We start from the raw sequence: 10,747 nt of genomic DNA on the forward strand, positions 1-10,747 counted from the left end.
TTGGTCAATGACATGAGACAAAGTATATGTGAACTGCTGTATGAAAAGTGAATTTACTCTGTAAATCTTCACCCAAATCCTAATTAAAAAAAAAAAAATTATGACTATTCTTAGATAAATAATATGAGCTCTGGCAGTGTAGTGCCTAAGGCATTTGAGTGCTAACCAGGAGGCTGAGGGTTCAAACCCACCAACCACCCCTTGGAAGGAAGGTTGGGCAATCTACTTCCGTAGTGATATCACCTTGAAAACCAAAGAAGCGGTCACTATGAATTGGATCTAACTCAATGGAAGTAAGTTTGGTTTTTAGTTTTGCAGATAAATAATCAGGAGTAATGGTAAGTTCCTTTGAAGTCAAAGATTAGGGCATTATAATCGGGGAGATCTGAAGTCAGATGGGATAGTCAAGGAAGGCCTCTCTGCAAACTGTCATTTGAGCTGAGAGCTAAAATTTGAGTAGGAATAAGTGAGATGAGTGGTAGAACGACTAAGGATTCACACAGAGGGAACAGCCTCTGGGGCATGTGTCAGAAACAGCAAGAAGAATAAAGAGTCTGGAGCACATGCACAAGGGGAAAATTCTAAGAAGAGCAATTAGAAAGGTAAGCAGGGCTAAGCTGTTTATGGACTGAGTTAAGATTTTTGTGTTTTTAAATTATAATTGTAGAGTTAGCCTTTTAATGGTTCTTATAAATCAATAAGACAAACATTAGTGTTTCAATAGGCAAATGAACAAAGATTGTAAGTGAAAAATTCATAAAAAAGAAAACATAACTGAATCTATAGAGACATAAAGTAGATAAACGGTTGACTAGGACTGAGGGAATAAGACATGATTGCAAATGCGGTAGACCAGTTGCCAGGGAGTCAGCCCTGACTCATGGTGACACCATGTGTGTCAGAATAAAACTGTGCACCATAGGTTTTTCAATGGCTGATTTTTCAGAAGTGGATTATCAGGCCTTTCTTCCAAGTTGTCTCTGAGTGGACTCAAACCACTTACCTTTAGGTTAACACCCAAGTGTGATAACTGTTTGTACCATCCAAGAACTCCAAAAAATGAGCCAATGAGATCTTTTTTCACACGATAGAGATAAACTCTAACATTGAATTGTGGTGCTAGTTGCACAAATATGTAAATTTAGTAAGAAGTAATTGAATTGTGTGCTTAAAACAAGGGTGCTTTATGGTACATGAATTATACCTCAATGAAGCTATTTTTAAAAAAGAACTGTTCAACCACTTACATAATCAAAGAACTAGAAATTAAAACATAAAGTTCATTTTTACCTTTCAAACTGGCAAAAAATTTAAGGAATAACACAACTACAAAGCAAAAACCTCATTGCCATCGAGTCAGTTCTGACTCATAGCTACTCTATAGGACAGAGTAGAACCGTCCCATAGAGTTTCCAAGTCTTTAAATCTTTACAGAAGCAAACTGCCTCATCCTTCTCCCACGGAGTGCTGGTGGATTTGAGCCATCAACCTTTTGGTTACCATCCAAGCCCTGCACCACCAGGGCTCCTAACACTACCCCGTGTTGGTAAAATGCTGGGAAATGTACATTTACATAAAACCCATAAAAATTAGACAATAAGAATAAAAGCTTTGTTATTTTGTCACATGCTTTGGAATTTAATACAAGGAGATTTATGTATGAGAATGTTTATCTCACAATTCTTTATGAAAATGATAAATTACAAGAAAATGTTGAGCAGTAGACAATTGTTTAAATATGCAATGATACAATTCTATTGAAGATTATGCTGTGGAAGAATGCATAATTACATGAAGAAATGATGATGAATTAAGTTTAAAAAATTGTAAAATAGCATGGTTTAATCCCAATTTGGGAAAACTAATGTGCTTAAAAATAGGTTCCTGAGTAATGCAAATAGTTTTCTTTCATGTACTAACCAAAAAGTTGCCAGTTCAAATCCACCCAAAGCCACCATGGAAGAAAGGATTGGCAATCTGTTTCCATAAATATTACAGCCAGGAAAACCCTATAGAGTTCAGTTCTGCTCTGTAACAAAACTGATTCAATGACAACAACTTATGCAGAAAAAGACTTGAAGGACTGGCATTTGTTATCAGCCAAAATGCTGTTTAACAAATCATCCCAAAGCAAACAGCAGGACTTAGTTTTTGGCTCACAGGCTTGTGCATCACTGAGATGTCTCTTCTTCAAGTTGCAAAGCCATGGGACTGCTGGGGAGTTCTGTCCATATATCTTAGGTTCCCATTCCATCCAGGACATTTCTTCTTGTGGCAATGTTGAATTTGAGCCATCAACCTCAAACCTGTGCTTGCATCTCTTCTGCTCATAATCCACTGTTATAGCAAGTCACATATAACTTACTGCTGTCAAGATGGATCCATCTCATAGGGACCCCTCCTTGGATTTCTGAGGCAGTATCACTACGGAAATAGATAGCCCAACCTTCCTTCCGAGGAGTGGCCCAGGGTCAAAGTCAAGGGTAGAGAGATACACTTTGCTTGTAGGAGGAGAAATCGCCAAGTCACTTGGTGAATATGCGAGAGCAATAATGCATTCTATGTAACATCAGATACTTAAGCATGATTATTCCAGAGTGGATTATTCTAGAGTGGATCGGCAAAAGAGGGGAAGGCCTTCAATGAGATGGATTAACACGGTGGCTGTGATGATGGGCTCAAGTACAGCAGGGATAATGGAGCTGGCATGGGATCGGGCAGTGTTTCGTTCTGCTGTGCATGGGGTCGCTATGAGTTGGAAACAACTCGACAGCACTGAACAACAACAAACAAAAACAACAACAGAATGGTAGGAATATTTTTTGTTTGCTTTCTGGTCACTTACATATATTGGATTATTCAACATCTAGGTTTATTTCTAGTTCATGTTACATGTATCTGTGGGTCAATGGCAGCTCTGATCACATGTCTTTGGCACTCTGAATCCATGGAAGAAAGCTCCTGTCTGAGACTAGCCCTTCTTGTGGGAGTGAAAAAAGAACAATGGCAGAAATTGAAACATTTCTTCATACTTCTGCTGGGAGTTGCTTGTAACTTGCAGTCACATTTCACTGGCCCAAAAAGCTTAGGTGGCCAAGCCTGATATCATTAGTGGAGAGACAATCATACATCTACTACAAAAGGGGAGATTGCTATCCACATGACAAATGATGGTGAAGAAAGGGCAATGAATAGGGAAAATAGTAGTGCAATCTACCATATTTGTTAGCATTTCTAACTTTTCTGTAATGAACATGCAATGTCTTTATTTTTGTTTGTTTCATTGTATATGTAGCTATTTATTTTTGCTTAGGGATGGGTTGTTGTCATTGTTAGGTGCTGACAAGTTGGCTCCGACTCATAGCTACCCTACTTACAACAGAATGAAACACTGCCTGGTCTTGTGCCAGCCTCACAATTTCTGCTATACCTGAGCCTATCACTGTAGCCAGTGTGTCAATCCATCGCATTGAGGGCCTTGCCCTTTTTCATTGATGCTATATTTTACCGAGCACGATATCCTTCTCCAGGGAGTGGTCCCTTCTGACAACATGACCAAAGTAGGTGAGACAAAGTCTGGCCATTCTCGCTTCCAAGGAGCATTCTAGCTGCACTTTCCCCAGGACAGCTTGTTAGTTCTTTTGACAGTCCGTGGTACTTTTGGTATTCTTTGCCAACACCACGACTCAAAAGCATCAACTTTTCTTTGATCTTCCTTATTCATTATCCAGTTCTCACATGCATATGAGGCAAATGAAAATACCATTGCTTGGGTTAGGTGCACTTTAGTCTTCAAAGAGATATCTTTGCTCTTCAGCACTTTAAAGAGGTTTTTTTTTTTTTTTTTGCAGCAGATTTGTATGGTACAATACATTATTTGATGTCATGACTGATGCTTCCATTGCTGTTGACTATGGAATCAAGTAATATGAAATCTTTGACAACTTCAATGCTTTCTCCATTTATCATGATGCTGCTTATTGGTCCAGTCGTGAGGAGTTTTGTGTTCTTTATGTTGAGATGTAATCCATACTGCAGACTGTAGTCTTTGATCTTCATCAATAAATGCTTCAAGTCATCCTCACTTTCAGCAAGCAAAGTTGTGTCATCTGCATATCACAGGTTGTTAATGAGTCTTCTTTCAATCCTGATGCCATGTCCTTCTTCATATAGTCCAAGTTTTCAGATTACTTGCTCAGCATACAGATTGAATAAATATGGTGAAAGGATACAACCTTGATGCACTCCCTTCCTGATTTCAAACCATGTAGCATGCCCTTGCTCTGTTTGAGTGATAGCCTCCTGATCTGTGTACGGGATCCTCATAAGTACAATTAAGTGTTCTGGAATTCTTATTCTTTTCAATGTTATCCATAATTTGTTATTATCTGCACAATCTACACAAGTAAATATCTTTCTGGTATTTTTTGCTTTGAGCCAAGATCCAAGATCCATCTGACATCAGCAATGATATCCCTCATTCCATGTCCTCTTCTGAATTCAGCTTGCATTGATGGAGGTTTTCTGTCAATATACTGCTGCAACTGTTTTTGAATTAACTTCACCAAGATTTTACTTGGGTGTGATATTAATGATATTGTTCGATAATTTCCACATTCTGTGGGATCACCTTTCTTTGGAATGGGTACAAATATGGATCTTTTCCAGTCAGTTGGCCAGGTAGCTGTCCTTCAAATCTCTTGACATAGACAAGTGAGTGCCTCCAGCATGGCATCCATTTGTTGAAACATCTCAGTGGGTATTCTGTCAATTCCTGGAGACTTGTTCTTTGGCAATTCCTTCAGTGCTACTTCACCTTCTTCCTTCAATACCACTAGTTCTTCCACCACTTGTCTGTCAGTTTGTCATACTGTGTTGGCTTGTGTGTTGCTGTGATGCTGGAGGCTGTGCCACCTGTATTTCAAATACCAGCAAGATCACCCATGGTGGACAGGTTTCAGCAGAGCTTCTAGACTAAGACAGGCTCAGAAAAGGGAAGGGGCCATCCTCTTCTCAAAGTATTCATCAGTGAAAGCATTATGAATAGCAGTGAAACACTGTCTGATACATTGCTGGAAAACTTTATGAGTAGCCCTGTAACATTATCTGACATAATTCCAGAAAATGAGCCCTTCAGGTCAGAAGGCCTTCAAAATAAGATTGAGAAAGAGCTGCCTCCTCAACATAGAGTCAACCTTAATGATGTGGATGGAGTAAAGCTTCCAGTACCCTCATTTGTTGATATGGCATGACTCAAAATAAGAACAGCTGTAACCATCCATTAATAATAGGAACATGGAATATACAAAGAATGAATCTAGGAAAACTGGAAGTTGTCAAAAATAAAATGGAATGCATAAATATCAATATCATAGGCATTAGTAAGCTAAAATGGACTGGTTTGGGCCATTTTGAGTCAGACAACCATATGATCTACTATGCCAGGAAGGATATACTGAAGAGGAATGACACAGCATTCATTTTCACAGACAATGTTTCAAGATCTATCCTGAAGTACAGTGCTGTCAGTGATTGGATAATCACTACAAAAAAAGCATCAGCTCAATAATCACATAAATAATACACCCAAAAGGATGACCAGTTAATACTATTATTATTCAAATTTATGCACCAACCACCAAAGCCAAAGGCAAGGAAATTGAAGATTTTTACCAAACCTGCAGTCTGAAATTCAATCAAGATGTGTTGATTATCACTGTTGATTAGAATGCCAAAGTTGGAAACAAAGAAGAATCACTGGTAGTTGGAAAATATGACCTTGGTAATAGAAATGATGCTGGAGATCACATGATAGACTTTTACAAGTCATTATTCATTGCAAATATCTTTTTTCAACAACACAAACGGTAGATATAGGGGCAGACTTTACCAGATGAGTATACAGGAAGCAGATTGACTACATTTGTGGCAAGAAGCGATGGGAAAGCTCAATATCTTCAGCCAAAACAAGACCAGGAGCTGATTGTGGAATAGACAATCAACTGCTCATATGCAAGTTCAACTTGAAGTTGAAGACAATTAAAACAACTCCATGAGAGCCAAAATATGACCTTGATTATATTCCTCCTGAATTTAGAAAGCATCTAAAGAATAGATTTGATGCACTGAACAATGACCAAAATCCAGAATTGTGGAATGATATTAAGAACATCATCCATGAAGAAAGCAAGAGGTCATTAAAAAGACAAGAAAGGAAGAAAAGACAAAAATGTATGTCAGAAGAGACACTGAAACTTGCCCTTGAATGGAGAGTGGCTAAAGCAAATGGAAGAAATGACAAGATAAAAGAGCTGAACAGAAGATTTCAAAGAGCAGCTTGAGAAGAGAAAGCCAATAATTATAATGAAATGTGCAAAGATCTGGAGATAAAAAACCAAAAGGGAAGAACATTCTCAGAATTTCTCAAGCTGAAAGAACTGAAGAAAAAAAATCAAACCTTGAGTTGCAATATTGAAAGATTCTATGGGCAAAATATTGAATGATGCAGGAAACATCAAAAGAAGATGGAAGGAATACTCAGTCACCGTACAAAAAAAAATTGGTGGATGTTCACCCATTTCAAGAGTTCAATAGGATCAAGAACCAATGGTATTGAGGGTGGGTAGTAACAGAAAAAAATGTTTTCCTTTTTTTCTTCTGTTCCTTTTTTTTAATTAAAATTTGGTTAGGTTTTCTTTTTATGAGACATGCATCTGTCCATCAGTTCATGTATACCTCAGAAAACCTGGGTCCCCTCTCCTCTATTTCCTCTATTGCTGCCTCATCAGAATCAAACATTTTCAATATTTTTAGCTGAGTCTTTCAGTATTTACTTCCATTCCTCTAAATTACATGTGTGTTTAGCTATGTCTTGACTTTCATCAATTTAAGGCTCTCTCTTGACTCCTAATATGAAAGATGAGGCTTGAGCATGCTTTCATCCCTCAAGGCCACCACATACATATGTTTCCATCAGTTCCCACATCTTCCTGATGGAGCGAGACTGTGATTTTGTTTCTTGGCATATTGAACAGGGTGTATATTACTATTATTACTAGGAAGGGCTGAGCCTTAGGGTATACTATGATTACTTTTTCTGCTCAGTATAACCCTGCCTTATCTTGATTTTTGTTTGTTTTTTGTTTTGGTTTTAGTTTTTCATTTGTTCATTTTTGATTGGTTATCACACTTCAACCCCAACCTTTCTGCACATTATTTAAATCTCCTCTCTACATATGTGGACCCATGACATATTCTATCCATTTCATTTTCTCAACTAAATCTCTCTTAGAGCCTTCTGAGTGACTCCAGGCATCCTGGGATCTCATTTATTATCATCTTAAAGATTCTTTTTGCCTGTATCCTTTGTGAGAACCCCTGTCTCCTATAGCTCATATTTATACTCTCATTTAGGTTTACACTCTCATTTTGATGAAGCATAGCCTCTAGAAGCTCCCTAAGCAAGGTTGCCTTGAAAATAAATTTCTCGAAACATTTCAAGTCTTGAAATATCTTTCTTCTACCCATGCATACAATTGATCATTTGACTGGGTATAGACGAGATGTATTGACACAGTGGCTGCAATAATGGACTCAAGTATAGCAACAATTATGAAGATGGCACAGCATCAAGCAATGTTTCGTTCTGTTATATACAGGATCTCTATGAATAGGAACAAACTCGACGGTACCTAACAACAGCAGCATTCTAGGATACAAGTCATACTGCATCATAATTTAAGGAGTCTAACTTACATGTTCACAGAAGGAGACTGGGCAATCTACTTCCGTAAAGATTTACCACCTTAGAAACCCAAAAGGGGTTGTTAAGAGTAGGAATCGACTCAATGGCAGACTTTGGTGTGATTTTGGTTTAGCTTATATGTTACTGTTGGGAAGTCAAAAGTCATTCTGATGTCTTATCCTTTGTACGTGATCTACATTTTCCTTACACAGAAATTTGTAGAACATTCTTTTAGCCTTAGTGTATTAAAATTTCTCTAAAATGGGCCATGTTATGGGTCCGTTATCTGTTTGAGCATTCACTGACTTTTTCATTCTAAGAAATCATGTCTTTAGATATGGGAAATTTCCTTAAATTATTCCCTTGATGATTTTCACCCTTTTTATTTTCTCTGTTCTCTTTTTCCTGGTACTTTTCTTTGGATATCAATCTTCCAGGATGGAGCCTCCAATTTTCTAGTATTTTTGCTTCTGTTTTCCATCTTTTCTACTTTTGGCTCTATTTTCTGTGAGATTTCATCAACATTATCTCCCCAGGTCTACTGAGTTTCTATATTCTGACATTTTGTTTTCAATTTCCAAATGATCTTGTTCTATGAATGTGTCTTTTTTATGCATTATTATTTTCTTAAGCTCTTGTTTCATGACTGCAATACATTCTCCCATTTCTCTAAAGATCAATGATGTTCTATGAATTTTCCTTTTTTAAACATCTTGTTCTTGTTTCACGGTTGGAATATGGTCTCTTTTTATCTGACAAATGATTATTTTAATTTTAGTTTTGTGCTTTTTTCTTAGTCTCAGCTGGAGTTTTCCTCAATGTCAGATTATTTTTAGCTATCTGCTTATCTTTAAGATTGGAAGTCTAAAAAGTTGTTTGGAGGTACTGAGTGCATGGATGGGCCTTGGTGGCCAGACCTTGTCACAGTAGGATAATCTGGATGGCTTGTTTCATTAGGAAACCCTCAATAAGTAACTTTGTATCTTTCTTCTTAGGCTGATTAGATCTCTAGAGAAGCTTTTCTAGTCTCTTGCTTGAAAGATAAAGATACAGCTACCAGTGTACTGGGAGCTAAGTGAGAAGAAGACTAGAATGTGGGAGTCTCAACATTCAGGATGTAAGTACACTTGATTCTCCTGTGTGTTTCATTGGTGCCCATATCCTTAGCCACATCCTCTCAAGGAAATAAACCTCTGGTCTTCAACAAGGTGAAGAGTCACCTGGGAGGACAGAATAGAACAGAGGATTTGGGGCTCTAAATGCTTCTGGTGGTGCAGTACCTAAGGCATTTAACTGCTAACCAGAAGGCTGGCAGTTCAAATGCACCAACCTCTCTGGAAGGAAGATAGGACGATCTACATCCATAAAGATTTATCACTAGGAAACCCAATGGGGATTGCTATGAGTCAGAATTGACTCAAAGGCAGTGTTTGTTTTTTAATGCTTATAAAGAGATTGAATCAATCATTTTGATAATAGCTCTTCTCTTCACCCCTTGTTCCAGGCATGCCAGCTGTAGTCAATTCTTAACCCTTTTGAGGATTTGTAAACATAGATTTTGTTGCTTCTCCATTTTCCTCACTATCTCCATAGAATTTTGTTTCCTTTGACCTGCTAATTTGAGGTAGGCTTTGGTGTGTGTGGGGGGGGAGCTCTGGTGGTATATTGGTTAAGGCATTTGGGTGCTAATCAAAATGTTGGTGGTTCAAACCCACCAGCCACACCTCAGAAGAAAGATGAAGCAGTCACTTACATAAAGATTTACAACCTTGAAAACCCATTGGGGGTTGTAATTGACTCAGTGGCAGTGAGTCTGATTTTTTGAGTTTGAGAAATAAATAACAGAAAGATAATAAGAAAATTACCAGTCACTTACAAGTCTTTTGTTTGGCTGGCAGCCACTGGAATGGGTTCAATTCCAGACCTCAAGGGAAGCTGGGGGCCATAGCCTCAAGGGTTCCACTAGGCAGTATCAGACTGGCAAACCTGGTCTTTTTTTTTTTTTCTTTTTAATGATTTTGAGTTTTGTTCCACATTGTTCTCCCACCCTATCCAGAATCTCCTACATAGATACCCCTCTGAGTGGTTGACAGTGGTACCCACGCACCATCTACTTCTTCTGGTCTCATAGTCATATAGGCTAAGGATTGCATGGTGTATCAGTCCATTGGACTCTGTTTCCATATGTTTTTGGGAAAAAAACTAGAGATATTTCTTAAAACTTCTCCTTATATACTGGAAGCAAGCCACATCCCAAAAGCAACTCTGTTCAACTACTTAGCTGCTCATAGCACATTTCACCATGGAGGTTATCACAATCTCATTATGGGTAATAACTCCATCCAGCTGCCAAACCACTCAAAACCACAGCCCAACCAAGTTGACACACAACCTTAGCTACCACAGTTATAAAGATAATGTATGAAATTTAAAAAAAAAGAAGAGAGAGAGAGAGAGAGAGTGAAAAAGCAATGAAATAAAAAACTAGTTCTTTTAAAATGTCAATAAAATTGATAAAATGCTAGCAGTTTTAAAAAGCTTTTAAAATTTAAAAAAAAAGAGAGAGTAAATACATAAATTGCTGATATCAAGAATGAAAGAGAGGATATCACTACAGACCAAGCAAACATTAAAAGGATCATAAGGGAATATCATATACAATTGTACTCATATCAGTTTGAAAAATTAGACACAATGGACTAATTTCTCAAAAACTATAAACTACCAAAATGTACCCAAGATGAAATAGATAATATGAATAGTCCTATAACTATTAAAGGAATAAAATGTATATAAAAACCTTCTGAAACAGACAACTCCAGGCCTAGATAATTTCACTGGTAGATTCTTGGAAATGTTTAAGGATGGTACACAATATCTTCCAGAAAACAGAAGAGGAATGGACACCTCCCAACTCTTTTAATGAGGTCAGCAGTATCTTGTACCCTTATACATAAAAGTGAAAACTACAAGGCAATATCTCTCATGAACATAGATACAAAT

The sequence above is a fragment of the Orycteropus afer genome, unplaced genomic scaffold, assembly GCF_000298275.1.
Source record: "Orycteropus afer afer isolate SDZICR_OR568_19922 unplaced genomic scaffold, OryAfe1.0 scaffold00024, whole genome shotgun sequence".
Classification (NCBI taxonomy): domain Eukaryota; kingdom Metazoa; phylum Chordata; class Mammalia; order Tubulidentata; family Orycteropodidae; genus Orycteropus; species Orycteropus afer.